Genomic DNA, 26,600 nt, shown 5'->3' with positions numbered 1-26,600 from the left:
GTCTGAGTCCATTTTAGTTATAGATCGTCTCTGTTGTTTTGTGCTAAATGAACCGAGTCCTCCAAGATAGCCACCAGAGAAAGAAAATTCGCTCTCCGAGGGAGACAAAGTTAAGGCACACAGACCTCCACGTCGTCATGATTTATCTCTTGCCTACGGCCGGCTGGCAGAAACAGCCCAACCAGCAAAGTCATTTTACAAAACCCGCCAAGTGCTTGCTCACCAGAATGCAGGCCATTCATTTCCTGTGGACGTCAGACGGGCAAGATGGAAGCCCTGGTTTGACTGAGGATAGAACTGGAGTGAGGAGAGAAGGGGATGTAGCCCTGAAAGGTATTAATTAGTGTGTCCTCAGTTTCAAAAGGCAAAGGGAAGGGGTCATGAGACACTTGCCCTTCACCGTACTGATGTGAAAACCACCTGCGCCAGTGTTGGTGCTACAATTACCTGGTGTGAGGGGCTGGGAAGGAGAGCAGGTCGGTGACCAATGGACGGGAGCCACTCAGGGCTGTGTGTGAACATCAGATCTGAAGATTCAAGACCACCTACTCATTTGTTAGCACCATTCAGCTGAAGGGGTTCCTCGGGCCCTCCGTGGGTCTAAAAAATGAATTAACCCTTGAGTTACCCAGGGCAGATCTCAATATATTCTACTAGGTCCGTCACCTCTACTCTCCTGAGCCTCTTAGAATAGCCCGGGGGGGGAGGGGCATGTGAGGGTTTTGGTGTGAGTCAGAACTGGGTGTGAGACTTGCTTTTGCTGTTATGAATTCAGGGACAGCCACCTCTTTGCACCTCATTTTCTCACCCATGCAATGGGAACAATAGTGTCTATTTCACAGAATTGTTGGTAACATTAACTAAGATAAACTCCTCCCAGAATAAGATAACTCAGTGTTTCCCAGACTTAGGGATGTATTGGGCCAGTAAAATGTAAAAAGCAAAACAAAACCAACTAACCAAATAAACAAAAACCATTACGCAAATCAATCTATTGTTGCCAAACACAAACATTACAAACAAATAAAGACTTCCTTCTGGCATCAGCATCATAGAAAAAATGGCCATTTTAACACAGAAAGAGGCAGCTGGTAATCAGGACAAAAGGGCCTCCTTTGCTCTTAACTTTACAGAAAGGCCCCCATAGTCCCTCCACCCCACAGTCCCTCCACCCCTAGGACCAGAGACCCGGCGGCGGCGGCGGCCGTGGACCAGCAGTGGCCCTCATGTGGTTGCCGGGAAACCACTTAGGAAGCCCGTGGATGCCAGTACCCTGCCCTAACTAGTGCAGCCCTCGGCCGTGCTCTTAAGGCATTTGCTGCACGCCCGCCACCCGGCAGCAGACTCTGCGTGGGCAGGACCCAGGTGCTCGACAGTAAGGGCTCATGAGGGTAGGGCGCATGGGAGAAGGAAGAACCTCCTAGAGACAGTGGAAGGCCAGTCCCAGAGATCAGAACTGAAGGCCTATGAGCCAACACACACCAATCCAGCCCTGCTATGTCCCCGTATGCAGAGGATTCTGTTCTCACGCTGCAGAGCAGACACGAAGGCTCTGGGGACAAACTGCAACCATAATGCTCATGTCAAAAGAATACAAGTCTTCATTTTCAAAGGTCAAAGCAGAAAAAGGACTGGGAGGGAGCTGAGTCCCAGCTATGATGTTGTTTACCATCTGCGACTGACACAGAAGATACCGCCCTGATTCAGGAACGAGCCCCATTTAAACATCAATAGGAGACTCACCATCTAATCCACAGGTGAGCTGTAGTTACTGTGGAACCTTGGACTATCGTCCTCGTAATAGCAGACAATCACAGAGCATTCACGTGTGCCGGTATAGACTAAGTGATAGAAGGATGGATGGATGGATGGAGATAAGCAGACATAGCTATATACCTCTATAGCTCAATCTCACTTTACAAAAAATACTACCCTCTCCATTTTACAGATGAGAAAACTGAGGCATCTGAAGTTTAAGACACTTGCTCTAGTCACGCACTCAAGCTGTTAAATGACTCAACTCTTTCCCTTTCGATGATTAAGCTGTGTGAGGTAGATGCAGAAAGCTTTTCTCAGAACTACCCCCAGAGACAGAGAAGGGTCTTTGATGGGGCCCAGGGTCCACCTGCATAGCAGCAAAATTGACTAAATAGAGGAAAATCATTCACTTAATTATAGGAAAGTTCAGGGCTTGATAATTTTCACCTGGTTATGAATTAAGAGCTGCCCAAACCCATTCTAGAAGAGCTCTGGAATCACGTTGTTAAAACTCAACTCACAGCTTACTGAGCGCCTCTGTTCACTGGTGAACCCCACACACCTAGTACAGTGCCTGACACGTGGCTGCTGCTCAGCAAGTATGTGTGGAGTCTTTACTGAATTGTTTACCCACTGGAAGGCACTTTCTGAAGGCCCACTCAGGGTCTCCAGTTCTTCACAATCAGATTCTTTCAAGTCAAAATGGGAATATTTACTTTAAAACAAGATGGAAACAGCACAGGCCTTGGGAGTGGCAGGGTGAATTCTGGCCAAATTTCATTTGTTGGCTGTGTGATTTCTGGAAGGTTCCTTCGCTTCTTGGAGCCTCGTGGTCTCGTCAATAAAATGGGGATAGAGACACCTCTCCATCACAGGACTGTTCATAGAGTGACCATAAATAACCACACAATGGCTCATGCCATAAAGGAAAGCATTCCAGGCCATGTGTCCCATGAGGTGAGCCCCCCCGGCTATCATGTGAAGCCACTCCCCCTTACTGGTTTCCAGGCCTCACATGCCTCAGCAGCTATGGGAGGCCAAGCCCAGCAGCCCCATTGGCCAGGAGAGGGCCTGGGCCCCTGGCTGCTCCAGCTGTGGCTCTCTGGACCCACTGCCAGGACAGAACCTGTGTGGGCCCCTTGGACTTCGCCCTGACAGCCTGTGCTGTTAGCACCTGACTCACATGTATTTCTCTTGGTCCTGGCATGTCCGCACTCTACCCAGAGCCTGACACAGTGAACTCCCCCGAGGGGACATGCTCAGGTTTATCCTGAAAACGAACTGCTGCTTTTCAGAAAACAACCGCACTGAACACAGGTCCCTTCCCGTGCCGTGCGGGCCCAACACTGAAGGCCAGCCCCAGAAGACACAGGAAGTCACTACGGTCGCCAGTGCACAGCACAATCTGATAATCAATGAATGTTATATTTCCATTTCTCTATCCCACACCTGGACCCTGAGGCAGAAGGATGGAGATTTTTCTTCCTCCCACGTCTCAAGAGGATGAACGTAGTGATGTCAGATTCCCCAGGATCACACAGCAGCTCCTACCTAAACCTCGACATTCTGAGGCCACACTCTTCCTGGAAAGAAGGGGGGCAATGGTTTTCTTTATAGATAAGGGGTCTAACAGCAATGAAGGGGTTACAGGTGCTGGGAACTTCCCCATACAGTATCTCCCTAATACTCCAACAATGGTACCTCCCAATCCCCACTTTACAGTTCAGAAAACTAAACCTCAGAGAGGTCGAGTGACGGAATGTAGAGAAGTGAAGATGGGAACGCAGGTCATGCTGACCTTCGTTTGTACTGGCTGGCTCAGAGAAGGTTTTGATGAATCACATTAAGTCAGCAAGACAGAGAATGAGAATCCATCTCTGCAATTGCTCCATTTCTTTTATTAATTCAAAATCTGCATATTTTTACAGGACATACAAACTTGAGGAGCTTAGAGTTGGCGAGCAAACAAAACTCAGGCCAGTGTGATTTCGGTTTCTGCTCGAAGTTAACACACAGATGCAGGCGTTAGGATCTGCTTTGGCAGAGGGAACCGAAAATAGCTGCTGTCCTATGCCTTGCCTCTCTGCCCAACCGTCATTCATTAATTTCTGCTTTGTGGGCGCCGAGACGCACCGGCTGCAGACAAGTCGTCTGGCCTCGCAGTCTTTTTCTGCAGCACGGTGATAAATGATTCCCAAGGGCCTGGCAGAGAAACGGATGAAGGGACACGTTGAGGTCATGATCACAGCTACTTGATGCCCATGTCCTGGGGCATCCCTGGGTCCAAAATGATTCCTTTGTTGACCCCAGAGCACCTTCACGTTTCAGTGTCTTGGCCAGCACTTGGCAGGATGGTTTGTGGTCTTCTGAGGGGGACAGCAAGGCGTGACAGCAACTTGTGTGCTGTGGACCCTGTGATGAAGGTTCCTGCTTCCTCATCCTGAGGATGGCGTTGGGTCAAAGCCACACATCCAGGACCCGTCATGGGCTCCCACGAGGCCCTCAAGACATAGTTAGTGAATGAATGAATGAGTAAATGAGGGAACTGCCTTGAGTCTTCATGTCCTCGCTGGTTAACTCTCGTGCGGTTTACAGGAGATGACCACACTCTTTTTTCTTACCTTAAAAGCTAAGTGCTGTACAAGTGTTACTTGTGATTGAAAATTCAGCACTTGCTTTTTTAAAAAAAATCTCAACTCATAACAACGCAGCAAACAGTTCCCAAGTGTCTGTTCTGTGTTCTGTTCTAAGTCACACACAGGGGTTACAGAGATGAAGAGACACAGTGGGTTGTAGAAGACGCCCTCCCACCTCCAGCTGAGAGTGAGGAGCCTTCCCCAGGCCTCAGGACACTGGTGGATTCTCTAATGGGCTGAGTGGGGAGTAGAGAGAAAAGGGAATGCACCCTAGCCTCCCAAGGCACTCACACAGGTTTCAGGAAACTTCTGTGTCTTGTAACAAACCCTTCTGCTTCCAGCCATCTACGAGTATTTCTGTGTGCATAAAAACTTACATGATGGGCTGGGGCCTGAGATCAGATAAAAAATGTATGAACATCTATTTTCCCCAAACAGGATGGATGGGAGGACTCAGTAATGCAGATAGGCGTGCAGGCAGGTAATGCAGGCAGACCTTGTGGTTCGTGTATATCACCATTTCACAGCCTACAGCCAGTGTGGACAAGTAAGACCTAAGATTTGACAACCACAGCTTCTTGGGGTTGGGGTGAAAAACATGTTCCTGATGACAAAGTTGAAAGAAAAGTATGTGGTATTCTCAAAGTCATGGGCATTCAATCAACACTTCACAATTCCCTTGGCTGATAAAGCTAATATATCATTGATAAGGAACTCCTGCTTCCATTGGCCAACCTGTAAAATGGGTACAATTATCTCTTTCCCTCAGTAGATATTTGAGTGCCTTCTATGCCAGAATGGGTGTACTGCAAGGAACAAAACAGCCACAACTCCCTGCCCTCCTGGGCCCTACATTCTAGTGAAGTGGGCTGGCTTAAAGGCCAGCAAAGTGCATGTCAAAGCTTGGCCCTTCCTTTATTTGACTGTAGTTTTTTGTCCTTTCTGCCCCCGCCCCCTTTTCTTCTTGTAATTGATGTCTAGTTTCATACCATTGTGATCAGAAAAGACGCTTAATATGATTCCAGTCTCCTTAAGTTTATTGAGACTTGTTTTGTGGCCTAACATATGATCTATCCTGGAGAATGTTCCATGTACACTTGGAAAGAATGTGTATTCTGTTGTTTTTAGATGGAATGTTCTGTAGATATCTATTAAAGTTCTTTGCTCTTTTTTTAAATGAATGGCATACTAAATGCCTGATTCTGCTTCTTGCTCTTTCCTCACAGTGATATGCTCTGGAGATAGAATCATATTAGCACGCAGAGACAGGGGTCTACCTCATTCTTGTGTTTCTGCCATGTGGAATTCCTTGGTGCAGCTACTCTGTGGTTTATTTAATCACCTGTTGTGAGACAATCACCAAATTGTGAGCCCTACATGGGCAGGAACTTGGACTATTTTGTTCGTGGCTATACCCTCAGAACCTGGCATAGTGCCTGGCACATAGGAGGAGCTTAATAAGTGATTATTAAGTGAAAGAATTCATTTGGGTTGTTTCCAATGCTTCAGTATTAAACAGTGTTCAGTCACCCTCAGCATAAACCTCTCGGGGCATGGGATCACATCGCCATGGCAGACACTAACAGTAATGTGGACTCACCGGGCCAGAGAGCCTGTGTATTTATTTTTAACTTTTTATTTGGAAATAATTATAGATTCACAGGAAGTTTCAAGGAAATATACAGGGAAGACCCACGCACTCTTCCCACAGTCTCACCCAAAGTCGGGATCAGGCGTAAATAGAGTATAATATCAAAACTAAGACAAGGACATTGCTACAGTCCACAGAGCTTACTCAGTCTACACCAGTTGTAAAGGCACGTGTGTACACGTACGTGCTTATGCATAGCTCTAGGCAATTTTATCATACGTGTACCTTCATTACCACCCAAATACTCAACTGTACCATTACCACAAGGCCTCCTACAGCCACCCCCCCCACCGCCCTTTGTAGCGACATGCCCCTCTCCTCATCCCTAACCCCTGACAAGCACTAACCTGTTCTCCATCTCTGTAATTATGTCATTTCACTGATGTTCCCTAAATGGAATCATGCAATACATAAGCTGTGGGGATTGGCCTTTTTCATCCCCTGAGGTTCATCCAGGTGGTTATGCATATCAACAGTTCATTCCCTTTTATTGTTGAGTAGTAGCCACGAGATGGTCATACCACAGAGTGTTAAACCCTTACCTGCATTCTCAATTCTAATCAGTGCTGCGGAATTGCCCCCCTCAGACGGGCCGTGGCGTGAGAACTCTCGCCAGCAGTGTATACAGTACCTATTTCCCCCAAGTTCTCACCAACACTTGACAGCATCACACTTTTTAATCTCTGCCAGTCTTGTGAATGAAACTTGATCTCTCACTGGTTGGGGGCATACATTTTCCTGATTCCACAGATAAGGCTCTTGTTGAAAACTCTTTGCACAGCAAGGGAGTCCTGGGCTTTAGGAGGACTTTAAGGAGGGTGGCCATCCACTGCGGCAGTGGCAGCCCCAGAGGCCAACACTAATGCCAGCCGTTGTGCAGGACCTAGCCCTGCACATGCCTGAATCCAAGCCCTTTCCACTGTGACCATGCCATCAAGAGGTGCCATTACATTTCCTCATCCTTGAATTTGGGGTGACTGCTTCATTTGCTTTGGTCAATAGAATTCACTGGAAGTGATACCATGCCACTTCTGAGCCTAGGTCTCAAGCTTAGTCCTTGCGTGCTTCTGCTCTCTGTCCCTCATAACCCGGCCACTGCCACTGCATGTGAACAAACCCATGTGAGACACTGCAGGATGAGACACTGCATGGAGTGGGGATGAGCCTTTCCAACTGAGATCATCCTAGGCCAACCCAGAGCCAAACAACCTCCAAATATGTGAGCACCCACCAAGATCAGCAGAGCTGCCAACCTGACCAACAGCAGAGCACACACATGTGAGGGAACCCAGCCCGGACCAGAAGAACCATCCAGCTGTCCTATAGATTTTTCAGCAAGAATACAAATTTATTGCTTTAAGACACCGAGTTTGGGGCAGTTTGTTACATAGCAATAGCTAACTGATACAGCAGTACAGGAGAAAAGTCTCCAGTCAGACAAAGCTCCCTGGGCACTGTGACTACTGCACAAGATGGATTTGCAGGAATCTGGCAAATTAAGTTCCCGATATCTCTGTTCCTATATGTAAAAGTCCCAGACAAGTTTCCCTACTCAATCCCCGGCCCCCAGCCACCCACTCTGAGTAAGGAACTTAAAACAACTTCTGTCGAAGACAGTTCCTGTCTTAACATGACAGTGGGTGAGAAACCCAAAGTGGTGAGACTGCCTCCTCCCCAGCCTCACCCTATGAGACATGGTGTTTGCAGTTAAAAATATTCTTTCCCCTCCTCTCAAACATGGAAACTGTCCAGGGTCAGCCTCCCACACACTTCCACTCAATTTCTGACTCTGGTTATAAAACCTTGTGCCCAAAAATAGATTTCAAGGGAATTTCATAGACATGTTCTCAGGCATAATTGCAGTGCTCCTGCAAACTTTGGAGAAATTCAATTTCAGTCTTTGAACACACACTCTTCAAAGCCCTGCCCCCCAGGTATTAAGCATCAGGAAGAGCTGTGATTGATTCCTCTCCCTCTGGTTCTTCCACAACGAGTGCAGGTGGCAGACGCAGTTGTTCTCAACATGCTTCTGCCTCATTTGATTTCAGCTGTTCACCTCTGTGCCCACCTCCAAATTGCCCATCCTGGGGTTTTGCACCCCTGCCTGGTGCTTGCTGGCTACTGGGCCTCCTCTAGCTCCCCCTTGCTTTTCCTTCCACCTTCTGCCCTTCCCTTGCTTTGCTTCCCCAGAACAAGGCATCCCCCTCACTCCTTATGATCCCTTTTGTTACTCAGCCTCCCCCTTCCATCTCACACAAGTGCAGGGTTTAGAACAAAAAGGGATGCTAGAAGTTAACTGGTCCATCCCCCTTAGTTTACAGATGAAGCTTGGGGAGCCAGGCTGGGAGGGATGAAGTCAAGGTCAAATGTGAAAGTGGTGACCAAGACAGAACTGGAACCCAGGACCCCCAACCAAAGGAATCACCTCTAAATCTGGTTACCCACCAAGTTCTAAAACAACAGCAACAACAGTGATAATTATAAGAGCCCCATTTATTAGATTCTTGCTGTATTCCAAGCACTGGGCACACATTTGTCATCATCATTTTATAGATGGAGAAAGTAGATATAGAAAAGGGAAGTGTCCTGCACAGTTACAGCTATTAATTGGCAGATCAGGGATGTAAAGTTAGGTGTGATGCCAAGGACCATGGCTCCTTACGCCCACCCTGAATCCTTGTATAAACACCTCTTCGCTGGGTTTTTCTCCTGCATTTTCACTGCACCTAGCCTTTGCTGGCCCCTCCTGTTAGTTTCCAGGCTCCCTTTTTGCCATCCATTCCACCACCTGCTGGTCTTAGGTGGGTCTTCTATGGTCATCAGGGAAAAGGGAGCCAGCTTTTCATAATAGATCTGCTTTCTAAGCCAAATTCCACTTCCTGGCTCTGTGAAATTGGACAAGCAACCTCACCGTCTGAGCTTTGGCTTCCCCGTCTACAAAATGGGGATAGAGTGATCTTCTTCGTAGAGACCCAGGAAGGATGAGACACAGTATGTACCAGTATGATGCCCAGCTTGGGTGATGGCCTCTAGAACATCCTTTCTGAGCCCTCAGAAATGAGTCTTCAGGCCTAGTCATGTCTTCACTGCCTCAAATCCATCACACTTACATCTACTCTCTGAGTACACAGGTGTTTTCCTCTACCACCCACCTCTGCCCTTCATGGTATCTGGTCCCTAATGGGCCTCATCCTGCTTCTCTAGGCACCTATGCAGGCATTTACTTCTCATGGCAGGTCCAGTTTGTGCCAGTCCAGGCCCCAATTCCACATTGTTTTTAGGTTCTAGAATCTTCCCCAAACTAAATTGTAACATCTTAGAGGGCAAAGCGATTCCTATATGCTATAAAGTACCTAAGCCAACCCACCAAACTGACAGCATTGGCATTGCTGGTGCACAGAGAATCCTAAAATCGCAGGTCTGATGGAGTCTCGAGAAACAACTAGTGATTCATTTCATTCATTCATTCATTCATTCATTCATTCATTCATTCACTCATTCCTCAATATGTAGCATGTGCAAAACCATGTGCTAGCCTGAAAAGGACAGGGGAAGGAATAAGCCCCAATCCCCTGTCCTCTCACAGTTCCTTGGCTACTGGGGGAGCCAGGAGAGTGAGCACACAGTTAGCTGGACTGGGGGGCCATTTCCCCTTCCTTCCTGGCTGGCAGTCCTGTGTCCCCAGCTGACTCAGAGATAAGGCCTGGTCCTTTCAAGCCTTTGGTCCCATTCTGTTGGCTGTGATTGGTTTAGGAATGGCCATGTGACCAAACTCCAGCCAATGGGGAAGTGGGCCGGGGGTTCTGGGAAAGAATTCCTTACTCATCAAAGAGACAGAGAGATGCCCTCTGCCTTCTGCCTCTCGGGCACTGTGACATCTGCAGGGGATGGTTGGTATACAGAAAATACTTCTGGTTGATGATGGCAGAGAAGGACAGAAAGACTGGGGGTTTTGATGGCGTGGATGAGCGGCTGAATTACCCACTCGCAGAGTTTTAATTATATGCAATAAGGAAGTGTCTTCTCGCTAGTCAGTTGAGTCAGGGAATCCAATTCACTGAAGCCAAAAACAGACTCCCTGGTTCAACAGTTAATACACAATAGTTCAAGCTCTGATGATGGCCTGTGGAGTATCCTTCTGAGCTCTGAACAGCCTTTCTGTCTTGCTTTCAGGGGTGGGTAGGAGGTTGTGAGGAAGTTTCACCAAGAAGTCACATATGATCAATCGTCCTTTCCAAGACAGAGGAAGTGGCCTGTCAGACAAGATGGCATCTGCAAAGCCTGGAGGCATGAGCTAGTCCAGCGTGTGTGCAAAAAAAAGGTCTGAAGCTGTGAAGAAGCCCACATACTGTAAATGAAGACAACTGCTCCTTTCACCACATCGTCTCGAGGCCTTACTTTGCTCCTCTGTAAAATGGGAACAGAGAACTTCCTCACAAGGTGGTGGTGAGGCTCGAATGGGAGTGTGCACACCAAAGTACTTGTAATTGCCTGGCTTTACATACATCGTAACTGCCATCCGCATTTTGTCGTGCCTGGGGGATGCCGCATTGAAAACCTGGGGTTGGGGGCATCTAAAACATGCTCCCCATGCACTCTTCCTCTTCCTCCAACCTTCCAGCCAAGTTTCAACCTCCCTTTCATCCTTCTCTTCCTTCAGATCCTTTGCGGGTTGCCCTTAAGCCAGAAATGATTTCTCTACCCGATCATACCACAGCTCTCTCTTCTTTCTTCTCAGACAGTCTTGCCTGATTCCGTGACTCCACTTCTAGGAACTCACCCTCAGGAGATGCCTGGACACATGTCCAGGGGTCCACATACAGGAATGTTCATCACAGTGTTAGCTATAATACCAAAATTCTGGACAACCTAAGTGCCCATCAGGAAGGTATCCATGAAATCAATTATGGCAGAGCCACTTACAAAAGATGAATAGAGGTATGTTTATTGGTATTTAAGATGTCCATACTCTATTATTGAGTGAAGAGAAAGGTACAAAAAAACCCCATGATCTACTTACCTATCAATCATAGAGAAATGTCTGGAAGGACATTTGACAAAATGTTAATGGAGGTTAGCTATTTGATGTCATTTTATTTGAATTTTTCTTTCTTCTTTATACTTTTCAATGACATTTGAATTTTCTATAATCATTACGTAATGTGTCTATAATCAGGGGGTAAAAGTTATTTTTATTTTGAAAAGGGAAAAATAGAAAATTGCAGCTGAGATCTACCCTCTTTGGGCAATCTCACCTAAAGTCACGCAGGACAGAATTGGAGAGTTTGCACTGGTTCTCCTAACCTTGAACCCCCTCCATGACCCCCACCTTTGCTTGGACACCTTCTATTGTGATGTGTCACTACTATGCCAGGCCACTCTCTAATGCTAGAAAACTCACCTGGAACAGGAATCTCACTCACTCCTAATTATGCTTTCATGCCTCACAGAACAAGCCTAATGCGCCCCTACACCCCCATGCACTTGTTCCCCTCCATCCCAGCCACTCACGTGACAGGATGCCACATTCTAGACAGAGCATGAGCAACGGCCTGGAGATGGACAACACCGTGGTGCATTTCAAAGAGGCTGTGGACTTGTCAGGCAGAGCACAGAGCACATGTGGGGGCCAAAGCACATGAGGCCGGGGTGAGATTGGAAAGGTCCACATATGCCATGCTAGGAAGACTGGCCGTCACCTCATAGGGTAGTGGTTCTCACCCATTTTGTGTTCATAACACCTTCAAACACTAAAATTTTTGGCATAATACTTGAAGGAATTAAAAGACTCACGAATATTTCTAAATTAGTTGTGATTATTTCAACTAACTCCCTACCCGTATCAGTCAGGATAGGCCAAGTTATGTTGCAGTAACAAATAAGCCCAAAGTGCCAGTGGCTTAAAGCAAAAGCTTACTTCTCACTAATGCTACATGTCCATCATGGATTGGCTAAGGGCTCTGCTCTGCATAATTCTCACTGAGAAATCGGACTGAGGGAGGCTCCATCTCCATGCTGCCTCAATTGCCAAGACAGGAAAAGGGGAGAGGGGTAAACAGCGTGCTGGTTATTAGCGCTCCCATGCAGAAATGACACTTCTTTTCAAAGTTCACTGGCCAAAACAACACACATGGCTACAACTAATGTGAAAAGAGGTGAGGAAGTTCAATTTATCATGTACCTAGAGTGTAGAGAACTGGAAATACTTCTATATCACTAATGATTAACCAAATCACTACATTAAAAAGAAGAGGGAGAAGTGGATGAGAGGGAGGATGAAGAAGAGGGCAAGGGAGGGAGATGATATTTATGATCCAGGCTCTTTGCTAAACACTTCACAAATCTTAATTCTTAAAGCAATCCTATACTTTTATTTTCATTCTTTACTGCTGAGGGATCAGAGGCACAGAGGAGTTAAGCTACTTGCCCAAAGTCATACAGCTAGTAAGAGGTCTGTCCAACATTTGTTCTAGGCATCCTAACCATCATTATATTACTGGACAGTCAATAGTGAATCAGTGCTGTTAAAAACATTCAGTTATTTTGGAGTTCAGCTGGTTGTCCTTTGCACTGATTCACTGAGAGAGAAGTTCCCTGGCCTCATGTTTTTATCTACCCTTGATGGCAACATTTGGGAGATTCAGTTCAACATGGCATCTATCTCCAATGCTGGTTCATCATATAAGACATGGCACCTCTTTTATCCCATCTAGCTATTGGACCCTCTTTACACCTTCCCCCATCACCACATGAAACCAGAAAGTATCCAATAGCAACACCTTCACACTAGTGGGCTGGAAGCTGGTGTTTATGGAGCCACATCATAGGCTTGTTGTGAAGACTGAAAGCTAGAAAGAGATGTGAAAAGAGCTCGCTAAGTTACAAGATGGTGCGATGGGAGCTGTGATGATTGCTGCCATCTAGAAAGTGCCTACAGTGTGCCAGGCACTGTTCTAGGAACTCTACTTGTCTTAATTTCCGTCATTCTCACAAAAGTTCCCATGAGGTGGGCACCGTTAATATCTTGTTTTATATATATATATATGTATAGGAACCGCCAGAGAGAGCTGAAGCCACCTACCCAAGATCACGTGGACACAATCAGGAAGTGATGGTGCTCGGAATGTAAGCCAAGCAGGCTTGTTCACATGGGAGATGCTGCTGTATCCCCTCGGACTGTTCTCTCTCTTATGTGGACGAACAGTTGTTGCGGTTGTTTTATCCTTCTGTAAGACTTTTGATTCTTCAGAACTGGTGGTAACTTTAGGGGAAAGGGGAGCTTATTCTTGTCTTAAATCATAAACACTCACTTACTCTTTGGTTCCTTGTTGTTGTGCGTTGAATTGTGTCCTCCCAAAAGATATGTGGGAGTCCTAACCCCCAGTACCTGTGGATGTGACTTTATTTAGAAATAGGGTCTTTGCAGATGTAATCAAAATGACGTCATACTTGATGAGGGTGGGCCGTATTCCACAATGACTGGTGTCCTTATAAGGACAGAGAGATTTGGAAATGGAGTCACACACAGAGGGAAGATAGGCATGTGAAGACAGAGGTAGAAATGGGAGTCATGTAGCTACAAGCTAAGGAAAAGCAAAGATGGCTGGCAATCATCAGAAACTAGGAAGAGGTAAAAAAGGTTCTTCCCTACAGGTTTCAGAGGGAGTGTGACCCTGCTGACACCTTGATTTTGGTCTACTAGCTTCCATAACTGTGAGAGAATAACTTTCTGTTGTTTCAGGCATCTCAGTTTGTGGTAATTTGTTATAGCAGCCCTAGGAAACTGATATCATTGTGTATTGAGCATCTACTATGTTCCAGACACACTGGGGATATGATGAGACAGGAACTCAGACCCTAACATGTTCACAGTCTTGTGGATCTGGCTTAGTTATAACTCTGCTCTATAAAAAAGTAAATAATAATCAGTAGTGGTTTAAATAGCAGGAGACACGAATTGTAGTTCTCTAGTTCAGCCCCCTTAAAATGCTATGTGACCTTGGAGAAGTAGTTTTCCTTCTCTGGGCCCAACTTTTCACTTTTTCTGTGAAACGAAGGAATTGGCCCAGATACTCCTCAAGGGGTATCTTAGCTCTAAAGTTCTATGACCTGCTGAAGTGAGGACAGGTAGGAAGGGGCAGAGAAAACACGAGCACCCTCCCATACTCTTCCTCACTTCCTTTATGGCGCTCCTGTACTCTGGGCCACTATTCGCCTGCCCTAATCACCCCAGGGCCAGGTACCAGTCAACTAGGGACAGCTCTTAAGTCACAGAGCCACTGAAATTATTCAGGCCAGCCAATCCCAAACCTGCGTACCCTCCTCTCCCATTCCTTCCTGCAGAAACCACAGTAAAGGCTCTTGCTCACAGTTTCCCTGCTCCCCATCTCTTGACCCACGCTGGTGCTTCCTCGTGTGCCCCCCCCCCACATTGTGTGGTGTGCCCCTTCCTCCTGGGAACTAAAAGTAAGAAACTGTCTTCTCAATGGCAGTTGTCTCTTGACTTGCTGGCCTCACCTTACCTGCATCATAATAAAATCTATATTTTACAACAGGACAATATTACCTACCTCATAGCATTGTGATGAAGATTAAAGTACATACACATGGAAAATAATCTCACAAGGCATCTGGCATATGGCAAGGCTTTAAAATGGTACTTTCTTTTCTCTCCCCCCACCAGTATCTTCTCCCTCTTCCTATTCCCGTCTTTTTCTCCCTCCCCAGATTGGCTACATAATTTGTGGGACCCAGTGCAAAATGAAATATGGGGCCCCCTGTCCAAAACTAATAAAGAATTTCACGATGGCAACCACAGAGCATTAAATCAAGCTTGTGGCCGTTCTCAGCACAGGTCCTGTGTGACTGCACAGGTTACACACTCTCTCCTGCCCCACCTTCCATTAAGTTTTTGTCTGCTTCTCAAAGGTTTCTAGCCTGATTTTCCAATCCCAGGGCCCTAATAGTTGACCCCCTTTTTTGGTTTCTCTATTAATGGATTCAAATTTTTAGATACCATAAAGCTTTAATAGTTCCACTTCATTAAGGAGGAAGGAAATTAATGAATTAATGAAAAATCTGAGAAATATGACATTACTCACGAAATACAGTTTTATTACTCTCAGGTTTATATGGTGACAGAGGTGACATGGAGAGTTGAAAAAGGGAGGAAGTTAGCATTTTTTGGATATGATTTAACAAAGAGAAAAGATTTAACTTATGATGAGCATATTCCTTATTTGCAAATTGTGCTACTAAAACCCCTCTCCCTTAAGTAGGTTAGTATTTCTCTTGCTGTCATTCACTCTGCCTGGTGAAACCTTTTTGCTGGTAAAATTCTTCTGCAGTGATTCCATATACCAAAATTATTTCCCTGACCTTGTAGGCAATCCATAGTATAGATCGGGCTATAGAAACTCTTGTCAAAGTGAAATCCAGTAGAACAAATTCTCTCTCTGCTCCCGGCCTACAGAATAGTCGCATCTTTCGAGCATCCTTCGGAAACGCCACAGCGCACCGCTCTAGGACTCAGTCTTCACCGGCTCCTACTGCTTCCGCACTAATTCATATCCTGTCCCAACTGGATCCAGACCTACTTTGGGTGGTATTCCCAAACAGTCCACATATCCCATACTTCCAAGTCTTAGTAACCTGGGCCTGGAATGACCTCCCTTCAATCTGCACAGTCTGTCAAAATTGTAACATGTCTCAAGATCCAGCTCAATGGTCCCCTCCTTCGGGAAGCTGCCTCTGATTTTTCCAGGTAGTATCTGTGCCTCCATTCCTCCTCCTCCCCCCCGCCCCGGCCCCCGCACATCTACTACACCATTTGTGCTCCTAACAGTAGCCTGAGAGAGAGAAAGAGCATCCTCAGGCCCTGGGGCTCAGCCATCTCTGGTGAGGCAGTGCTGCCCAACAGTTCAGTAGCAAAGGTGCTCCCAGCTCCCCTAGTAACCAGCTGCACGCTGATGGGAAACCAGCTTCCCAGCACTGCGAGGATTCAATCAGATGATCACCTGAAAATGCTTCGCCCCGAGCCTGGCAAAAAGCAAGCTCAAAACATGAACAGTCCCCCCTGAACGCTGGTGTAGAAACATGAGGTCACAGGGTGGCCATGCATCCCAGTTTAGCTGAACGTCCCTGGTTGATGCCTGTGGTTCTGGTGTTATTATTACTAATGCCCTTAAGTGTCTCAGTGTGAATGACAAATTAGATGCTCACCCTAGACGTTCGGGAGGAAGTCTGTTTTATTTACTAGTGTCCCTGGCACATCGAACAGTGCTTAGCACATATTTAGTACTTAATATAAATTTGTCAAATGAATGAATGTGTCGCCAGAGCCTAGCAAATGCCCGGCACCTGGTAGAAGCTTCATAACTGCCAGATATGGCCCATCTCTCTGTGTGTCTGTCTTAGAGAAGGCATGAATCAAGGCTTGGTGAGTGAGTGAGTGGGTGAATGAATGAATGAATGAATGAATGAATGAATTCCCCCCCACCACCATTTCCTCTGTTGTCAATAGGACCTCTGGGGGAAGGAATCCCATCTCACAGAGGTAGGGAGAGAGTGGGTCAGGTGGAGAAGGTGAGGATGGTGCCTTTCCCAGGAGACTGTGTACAGACGGAGTGTCTTCCTGGGGCCACAGCAGAGCCCTGACTTCAGAATAGAAATTGGGGATTGGTTCCCCATGGAAGCAGCAGGAAGCCACAGCCTACATTAGCCTGACCAGTGGGTCCAGCAGGCTCTTAATTGTGCTGGAACCCTTGCCTTCACCCAACATTCCATATACAACACAGGTGCTCAGGGTTCCAGCAAACACAGCACCCCCACACACCAGCAGTCCACAGAGCAGCAGGGGTGAACCCACCTAAATCTAGGTGCCAGCAGCAGAAGGAAAAGGATGGGAAGATTTTTTTTTCCCTTCCAGGCTCAGACAGGAAATTTCACATGTTGTCGTCTAACATTTTGGGACACAGACCATGCACTAGGCATGATGGTAAGAACTTAGAGAACATTAACTCAGCCATCAGAACAGCCCTATGAGGTAGCTACCCCCATTTCACACATGGAGAAAGTGAGTCAGAGGGGGAAATGTCTTTCCAGAGATACCACAGCTAATAGGAGACAGTGTCCCAGAGCGAAATACCCCAGGTGGAGGAACCAAACATGAGTCTTCTGCATCCTTCCCCAGCCCATTATAAGCAAGTCCAGTTCTTGCTCCTCTGGGGCTGGCTGTGTGACCTTGAAGCTGGCTCACCCTCTCTGGGCCTCACTTCCCTTTCCCAAGGCTACTGTTCTAGGAGGCCAGGACATCCCTTCCTTCTGAGACCACAGAGCTCCAGGGTAACCAGGCCCTGGGTGAGTCCAGGTGTCCCGACCATATTGACCCACCATAGGGGCTTGGTGGGGGGCGCTGGCTGGCAACTGCCTGAGCTCACTTTCTGGAGGAGTCTTTGCTGCTGGGCTGAAAAACCAAGCTGTAGATCTGACAGCCCAATTGAGTACGGGGCTTCAGGGCTCTTATGTCTCTAGGCAGGACCCCCGCCCTCCACCGTGCTAGGAGAAAGGCTGTGTGCAGGGTGAAGGGCTCTGGGAAAAGGCAAGGCCGGAGACGCCGGGAGCACCTGGCAGAGGGTCCTCCGGCGCGCTTGAGCTCTTACAAGCGTGGAAACTACCCTCGGGGAGAGGAGAAGCTGGGGGCCAGGGTCACCGTGCACAGCTCTGATCGAGTCCCCGGCCTGCAGGAATCTGGGCCTGGATAAAGGAGACGGGGGCCTCAATACTGGGGGTAAAGCAGGTGGAGAAGTCAAACCAATTGGGAAGAAGAAAATCGGGGGGTTCTAGCGTCTTGGACACCCCCCAGCTCCGGGGCTGGTCGGAGCCCGGAAAGTTTGAGCGCCGCAGGCGCGCTACGCTCCCCCTTCCTGCGTCCTCAGGCGCCGGGTCCGCAGGCGCCCACCTCTGCCCGCCCCGCCCGCCGCCTGGTGCCCGCTCAAGGTCACCGCTGACAAGGCGCCAGCCTGTGCGGGGCGAGAGAACCCAGGACGCGCTCCGGGTTGGGCTCGGGCTCTGGCCCGGTAGGGATCCCCACGGCCGGGCACCTATGGAAGGGAAGCCAGCAGGGAGGTAGATAGAGACCGAGGGAGAGGGGAGGAGGCCCAGAACCCCGGGCCCGGCTCTCCTGCCTCACCTGCGCCGGATCCGCGGGCGAGATGCTGCCGCTGCCGCTGCCGCTGGTGCGCGCCCGGCCCGGCCCCGCTGCGCTGCGGCTCCTCGGTGGCCGCTGCCCCGCGCTCTTCTCGCCCCGCGGCCCCGCCGCCGCCCGCCTGCCTCCCTCCCTCCGCCGCCGCCTCTGCCACCGCTGCACTGCGCTCTGCCCGCCTCCCTCCCGTCCTCCCTCCGCTCCCTCCTCCCCCGCGCGCTCCCCCTCGGCCCTCCCCAAACTCAGCACGGAGAGCGCCCCGCAGGACCCTAGCGCGCAGTCTAGCCCGCGCCCTCCTCCACGCGCACGTGCGGGGCGGTCCGGAAAGGGTTTCTGGCCTCTGCTGGGCGCCTTCTCCGGGTACCACGATCAGCACTAGCCCCTTGCCCCACTCCACCCCACCATCAGCGCTGCCCTTGAAGGCACTCCTCCCCACCCTTCTCCCTGGGTCAGGGTGCCCCAAGCCCTCCTTCCCCCAACACTAGAACCTGTGCCTACGGTCACACAGTGTGGGGTGAATTTAGGTGTGGAGCCCGCATGTGGGGAGACCTAGCTTTGAGCAAGGATGCGGTAGGGCAGGGGCACCTGTTGGCCCCCAGCCTCCAACCTGGCCGGGCCTGGGGCCTGCAGGAGGCTGGGACAGAGTCCCTGCCTGAGGAGAAAGGCAAAAACCCCAGGCACCCGAAAGCACCTCCCCAAAGCAGGCTTCTCCTCCTTGGCGCAGGCCCCAGGTCGCTGCAAAGCCTCGCTCCCCCAGGAAGCTGGGCCACCTGACTCCCAGCGCCTTGCTCTGCTCTATGGCATCAATTAATCATGCCCGCTTGCTTATTTATTTATTGGTTTTATAAAAAGCCAAATGCTCTGCTCTGCGGGCAGGAAGAGAGCACAAGATGAGCCCCCAAGGGGGTGGGGACACGGAGGGGATGACTATGGTAACTCCCCCTTCCCAAGCCCTGTTTAGTGAATGAGAAGCTAGGGCCTGGCTAGCTGCTGGACTCTGGCTGTCTGGAACACCTGCTTCCGGGGAATGGCTGGGATCTCGCCACCATGCATAGGGCCAAAATGCATCATGGCCAGTGCTCTGCAGCCCTGGGATGGGGCAGAGGATATTCACTCTTGGGGGCTCAGGCACAGAAGTACGAAGGAGACCTGGGAAGTCATAGCCAGAAGGAAATCCGGCAGGTGTGACGGGAGAATCTCCAGCTCTTCTTGGCTCAGGGCACTCTGTTCTCACTGCTCCACACCTGGCTTGGCAGGCGGCTCTGCAGCTCCCGTGGAGGCCCTGTCCTCTCTCTGGAGTGCCCAGCAAACAGCTCCCATGGATGCCCCATCAACCGTATTTCCTCTCACCTTCCCCATCCCAGCTAATGACACTGCAGTGCCTCCAGATGGCCAGCTCCAGGCACTCCCACCACCAAGGCCTGGCTGTTGGTGACCCAGCAGTCCCCCGGAACCTGTTCTCTGCCCTCTTTTGACAGGCTCTCCTTCCGGCACCAACCTCTCTTCTGGATTCTCACAATGTCATCCTCTCTGCTCCATCCTGCTGCCCCGCTAGATCGTGTCTGCTCCTGCTCTAAAACCTTTTATGGCTTCCCTGTGGCGCCTCAGACTGCCTTTCAAGGCCTTTCATGCTCTGGCCCCAAGTGCCCTTTCCATGCCTTTCCCACCTTGGTTCATAAAGCCCCTCCTTGATCCACATTTAGCACTATACCATGTCTGTGTCTCTCTTCTGTTCCTAGGATGGAAATGCCTTTCTCCCTCCAATCAGTCTTTGCCTAGTCATAGTATCAAGGCTCAGCTTACTGTCTGTTTTATGAAACCTTCAGAAACCAGCAGGTAAGTTGAAAAGGCAAAAAGAATGGGTGTGAAAAGCTACAAAATGTGAGGCAACTCAGTGCAAAAGTGTGACACCATAAAGTCCTAGTGATAAAACTCATCAGCTGTGTGACGTTGGGCATGGCTTCAACCTCTCTGAGCCTGCCAGTTCATCTGTTAAAGGGTGATAAATTCCATAGCCTCCTTGAGAATAAGCACTCAACAAATGGTAGCGCTATTCTTGAGCACCTACTGTGCGCTAAGGTTCTAGGATCTGCAAAGATGCTTTGGTAGGGATTTGAAGGCCAGCAGAGATTGCAAACTTAAATGCCTATAAGGACCAGGCAATACTGAGTGAGGTGGGCTGGTTCTAACTCATGGCTCTCTCGTCTGGAATCTACCAGTAAGAAAAAGGAGCCATGCATGTGAGGTGACAAAAAACAGCTCACACTGGCTCTGCCTGGGGAGGTCACAGGGAGTGGTGGGGACCGTCACATCTGCCTTGTTTAATAGGTACAGCCACTACTCAGCTCTATTCGGCTGTGCCCAAGAAGGGCTATGAGCCTAGACTGCCAGTTTTCTATTTTTTCAAGAGAAGCCAGACATCTGGAATTTTATGTGAATACTCTTGATCTTTAAATGTCATCAACTAATTTAAAACAATTTAAAACTCGGAGAGAACTGAACATAATAGAGCTGTGGTAGGTCTTTGGCCAGCAGGCTGGCAGCTTATGACCTCTGGGTTAGCAGGAAGAAGATCAATGTTCTCTATTTACACACACTCCGCCTTCTCGTCTCCCTGGCAGAATGTGGTCATGTCCACCTCCAAGGCACAAGGGGTCATGGGAATGGAGGGGAAGTAGCACCTCACGGCAGCTGACAGGACGGCGGATCAGCTGAGGCACTGGGATTGGAACCAGAGCGAAAGGCCTACTACTTCACTCAGGAACTTAGACAAGCCACCGCTCCAAGCTGAGCCTCAGTTTCCTCATCTGATAATAGACGGGGGGAGAGAGAGGAAATACTCAGATGTGGCAAAGGTTATGTGAGGCGATGACCTTCTGAGAAGTGAGGACACAAGAGGTTGTACTGACAACACAGAAGTCCATCTGGTAGTGAGGGAGCTTCAACAGTCTGGACACCCAGGAGAAGTCCCACTAAAACTAGGGCCCTGACGGACTCTTGGAACCTGAAGACTTCTTAAAAGATGGAATTGGCAGCAAATTATAAGGGAAATGGCCTCTTCCTTCTGTCACACAAAGAAAAAGAGATGGGAAATGACAGGTGCTTGGCGAGCTAGTGAGCATGTCATCTCTGAGTTCATAAGAAGAGAGAGAAGCATGAGTCTCCACTGGCCTGTTAGAGAGGAAGGGGCTGGAAATGGCCAACAGCAAAACTGGGAACGATGGTGTGGTCCCAAGGCCCCATGAAAGTCCCTCAAAAGTGGTTTCGACGGGCTGGGATTAAAGCTGACTTTATTTTCCAATTCCCCACAATAACCATGTCTTGCTATTTTAGTTGCAGTCAAAATCATTAAATGCACACATGCAAATTGCTCATCCTACTAAGCCAAAAGAAGGAGACTTCTGCGTAAATCAATGAGTGAGATGTTCATCAGATGGATGCCACCTTGAAAACAACATTCTCTAAGCTATATTTTTACCTCACATACCTGGAGACCTCGTCACCGGAATCTGTAGAGATTCCTGGGGCTGACTCATATCTCCAGAGTTGGAATCTCTAAGTGGGGAAGATTGGAAATGTGTATTTGACACCCACTCCCATCCAATGATCTAGAAAGTGGGCTGACTCCGAGCTGAGCAGGGGATAAAGGAAAGAACAAGTCAGATGCCTCTCGTTAAGGGACTCGAAACGCAGCCAGGAAAACCCAACTCCTCCAATACAAGGCAGGCCAACACACCTGAGGCGCAAAGTGCCACCAGTGAAGACTTCACAGGGGTTTCCTCTGGGGAGGACGCAGGCAAAGAGGAGATCACTCTACCCTATAAATTTCAGGCCCTGTGCGACTCTGTTACAATAGCAACACTCCTGTATTTTACTTGTGCAATTTTAAAACAGAGAAGGAAAAACACCGAGTGCTGAGGCAGCCTGTGTGTGTGTGGGGGGGGACAATTGATTCTCAAGACAGCGAATGAGGAATATTTCAGAGGTGGAATTTTAGCTGGGTTTTTTTTTTTTTTTTTTTGAATGTGAAACTCTTTTTAATTAGAGCTGACATACAATATTATATTAATTTCAGGTGTACAATATAGTGACTTGGCATTTATATACCTTATGGAGTGATCACCATGAAAAGCCTAGTAACCATCTGTCACTGTACAAAGTTATTGCGATATTATTGACTGTATTCCCTGTGCTGTACGTTACACGCCCATGACTCATTTACACTATAAGTTTGCACCTCTTAATCCCCTTCACTTTTTTGTCCATTTTACCCACTGTCCAGCCCTATCAACTACAAGTTTGTTCTCTGTATCTATGAGTCTGTTTAGTTTGATTTGTTTGTTCATTTGTTTAGTTTAGATTCCACATGTAAGTGAAATGATACAGTATTTGTCTTTGTCTGACTTATGTCACTTAGCATAATACCCTCCTGGTCCATCCATGTTGTCTCAAACGGCAAGATTTCATTCATTTTTATGACTGAGTAATATTCGATTGCATATATGTATCACATCTTTATCCAATTGTCTATCCATGGTTACCTAGGTTGCTTCCATATTACGGCTATTGTAAATAATGGTGCAGTGAACATAAGGGCGCACATATCTTTTTGAAATAGTTTTTATAGGATAAATACCCAGAACTGAAATTGCTGAATTGTACGGTAGTTCTATTTTTCTTTTGACATTTCATTCATTCATTCATTCATTCATTCATTCATTCATTCATTCAGGTAGTTTTATTTTTAATTTTTTGAGGACTCTCCCTACTATTTTCCATAGTGGCTGCACAATTTACAATCCCACCAACAGTGCACAAAGGTTCCATTTTCTCTGCATCCTCGCCAACTCTTGTTTCTTGTTTTTTTGATGATGGCCATTCTGAGAGGTGTGAGGTGATATCACTTTGGTTTTACCTGCATTTCCCTGATGATTAGTGAAGTTGAGCACCTTTTCATGTGTCTGTTTGCCATCTGCACGTCTTCTTTGGAGAAATGTCTATTCAGGTCTTCTGTCCATTTTTGAATTGGATTATTTGGTGTGGTTTTTTTTTGGACGTTGAATTGTACTTGTATATTTTCTTTATATATTTTGGATATTAATTCCTTATCAGATATATTTCATTTGCAAATATCTTCCCCCATTCAGTAGGTGGCCTTTTCATTTTGTTGATGGTTTCCTTTGCCGTGCAAAAACTTTTGGTCTGAGGTAGTCCCGTTTGTTTATTTTTTATTTTGTTGCCCTTGTCTGAGGAGGCACATCCAAAAATATATTTCTAAGACTGATGTCAAAGAGTTTACTGCCTATATTTTCTTCTAGTTTTATGGTCTCAGGTCTAACATTTAAGTCTTTAATCCACTTTGACTTTTTGTATATGGTGTAGTGGTCCAGTTTTCCCAACATCATTTATTGAAGAGACTGTCATTTCCCATTGTATATTCTTGCCTCCCTTGTTGTAGATTAATTGACCATATAAGTAAGGGTTTATTTCTGGGCTCTCTATTCTGTTCCATTGGTCTGTGTGTGTTTTTGTGCCAGTACCATACTGTTTTGATTACTAAAGCTTTGTCGTATAGTTTGAAATCAGGGAGAGTGAGGTCTCCAACTTCAATTTCATTTACTTCTGCTCTGGTCTTTTTTGTTTCCTTTCGTCTACTAACTTTGGGCTTTGTTTGTTCTTCTTTTCCTGGTTCCTTTAGATGTAAGGTTAGATGATTTGAGGTTTTTCTTGTTTCTTGACATAGGCCTCTTTGCTCCAAACTTCCCACTTAGAAAGGCGTTCACTGTGTCCCATAGATTCTGTAATGCTTCCATTTTCATTTGTCTCTAGGCATTTTTTGATTTCCTCTTTGATTTCTTCACTGACCCATTTGTTGTTTAGTGGCATGTTGTTTAGCCTCCCACATGTGTTTTCTCCAGTGTTCCTCTTATAATTGATGAGGTGAGGGGTTTGATATGGCTGGAGTACACGTGTGTGAAGTGAGACACAGGGAGAGAGTCAGGACGGAAGATGACCAAAGAAGGTCTTGGGTCCCACGCTGAGGAGTCTCCATTCATTTACTTGACATGTGTGTATCTACGGTGAGCCAGACCCTTGCGTGGTGTACAGGATTCAAAGATGAGTGTGTACGAATCCTTTTCCTCAAGAGGGGCTGGTGGGATGGGAAGGGGGTTGGTAGGGGATAGGTCCACACAAACTCGGGTTTGCACCAAACCCAAATGCTCAGGAAAGCAACAATGGGCAATTCTAGCTGGGTTCTGTAGTAAGAGGAGGCAGGCACAGAGCCCCTTCTTTAGAGGGGGGCAAAGATAGCAATAAGAGAAATGTGTTCAACTCCACTTCTTCAAGAAAGACAATACCTCTTGGGCTGAACATAGACCAGTATGGAAAGAAGGGATGTGATTGAGTCCTCCTTGGCTTGTGTTTATTGAGATGAAATTCAACACAGACCAAAAGCCTGTTCTGTACTGTGGTTCTGCAAATACAATCCTTCAAGTTCAGATGGGGGAATCTCTGTCTGACTTGGAAGCCAAGTATTTGATGGAGAAAGCTGGGGATGCAGATTGACTACGGGTTTAATATATGCCACTGTGGCTGCTGGAAAAGCTAATGCTGTAGGAGGCAGGAAACTCTGTCATGTCAGGAACGACGAAGAATGCTTGGAAGGAGAGGAGGGTTTTCTGGCCCCAGGAATGGACTGTGATGTGTTCTGTGGGACTAGGGAGGGTAGACCCGGCCACCCAGACAGCAGACTGCAGCCCTGACAGGGATGCCTCTCCCCAGAGCTGGGCTGAGCCCCATCACTGAGTCCGAAGGTGCACCAAGTAATCTCTGGGGCTTCCTCCAGCCTGGACCCAGAATGGGATCTAAACCAGGCCTTGGAGGATGTTAGGACCCCAAGAAGTGAGAGAAAAGAGGGTGTGGGTGAGGAAAGCTGCAGAGCCTGGGGGAAGGACGAGGAAGGGCTTTTCTCCTATAAATATGTGGTCTTTAAATGTCATCTTGGGAGAAAATGCAGCAACCTTTTGATGGTGAGATTCTGTATGGCATCTGAAAAAGGTGCTGGCTAGTGCCCCAGTACATGCCCTCGGCAAACACACAAGACTCTTCGCCTGAGAACTTCTTTCTGACCGTGGGAGCCTCAGCCCACTTGTGGGGCAAGCCAGACCTGCTGGAGGTTACCACCCTGGGGACAGCCTTCAACAAGCAACGACGACGGAGGTGTGTGTGTGAATTCTGCAGCCCCCTCACCCCTTGGGCAGGAGAACTCCGAGCCTGCTGGTCTACACCAGCTCCCAGACCACCCTGAGGGGGTCAGCTCTGGTTACCACACTAGTAAGCTGCTTGATGACACACTTTTGCGGACCTCCTTCCCTTCCCGCCTCACTTCCCTCTCCCCTACTAGGATTTCCTGGAATCACCTCCTAAAGGAACTACTTGAGCTTGAATCCTGGTCTCAGGGTCCATTTGGGGGGAACCCAACCCAGGAGAGAATCGCAGTTAAACACAGGGGTTTTGTAGTCAGAGGGCTCAGGTACAAGCCTGGCTCTGGCCTCTACCTGGACCAGGTACTTAATTTCTCCAAGCCTCTGCTGCCTCCAGTTTAAAATGAGGTAATAACTGTACCCACCTCATACATGTCTTGTGACCCTTCATGCATTCCACAAATGATCATTAAGCACCTACTGTGTGCCAGGCACTGTTTTCAGTTCTAGGACCAGAAGGGAACAAAGACTAAGCTTCTGGGCTCATGAAGTTTACATTAGTGAGGAAATCAGACACTAAGTAAACATATAACATCAGGCAGTGATAAAAAGCCAAGGAGAAAAAGTGAAGCTGGATAGAGAGTGACTGGGGTTATTTTAAATGTTAGTCATTAAATGAGATACTTCGCACACAGTGTTGAGCGTATTGTGTGGCACACAATAAACATGTGCTAATAAAGTCTTCACCATCATCCTTATCGTCGCCACCCCTGCCATTTGCTCATTGATTCAGTTGTGAAATATTTATTGGTCCCTTCATGCCAGACCCCCTGCTAGGCACCGGGGAGACTTTGATGAGCCACACAAACCTTATCTTGCCATCTATGGACTCATAGTTGGGTGGAGGAGAAGAAGAACGAATAAAAACAAATGTTGTTTCATATTTACATCCTGAAATAAGCACTTGTAAGGAGAAGCACGAGCGCTGCGAGAGGAGGAACGTGAGTAGGTCTCTGCAGTCCCACAGGCGTCTCTGATGAAGGACCGCTTGAGCTGAAGAAAGTACAATTAACAAGGTGCAAAGGTGGAAAACATTCAGGAAAGAGGGAAGGGCATGTGCAGAGGTCCTGGGAAAGGAGCAGGACAAG

General features: G+C 47.8%; 1 protein-coding gene across 12 annotated transcripts in view; it reads right to left on the bottom strand.

Annotated features, from left to right (window-relative positions):
• ATP2B2 (ATPase plasma membrane Ca2+ transporting 2) overlaps positions 1–18,385 on the bottom strand; it is a 360,315-nt gene extending 341,930 nt beyond the window's left edge. For 8 of the 12 annotated variants that reach the window (XM_019732636.3, XM_019732642.3, XM_019732643.3 and 5 more), the window contains exon 1: positions 18,236–18,384. The gene's annotated coding sequence lies outside the window, so the exon portion shown is untranslated. Of the gene's footprint in view, positions 1–18,235 lie in introns of all 12 variants that reach the window. The other 4 variants (XM_019732645.3, XM_019732640.3, XM_088798409.1 and 1 more) reach the window with 3 other exon arrangements.
• Between the last annotated feature and the right edge of the window lie 8,215 nt (positions 18,386–26,600).

Source organism: Rhinolophus sinicus, chromosome 5 (assembly GCF_057876585.1).
Source record: "Rhinolophus sinicus isolate RSI-liver-muscle chromosome 5, RSI-T2T, whole genome shotgun sequence".
In the NCBI taxonomy this organism is placed as follows: domain Eukaryota; kingdom Metazoa; phylum Chordata; class Mammalia; order Chiroptera; family Rhinolophidae; genus Rhinolophus; species Rhinolophus sinicus.
The sequence above is the reverse complement of the archived record's forward strand: the minus strand, read 5'-3'. Positions and strand labels throughout refer to the sequence as shown.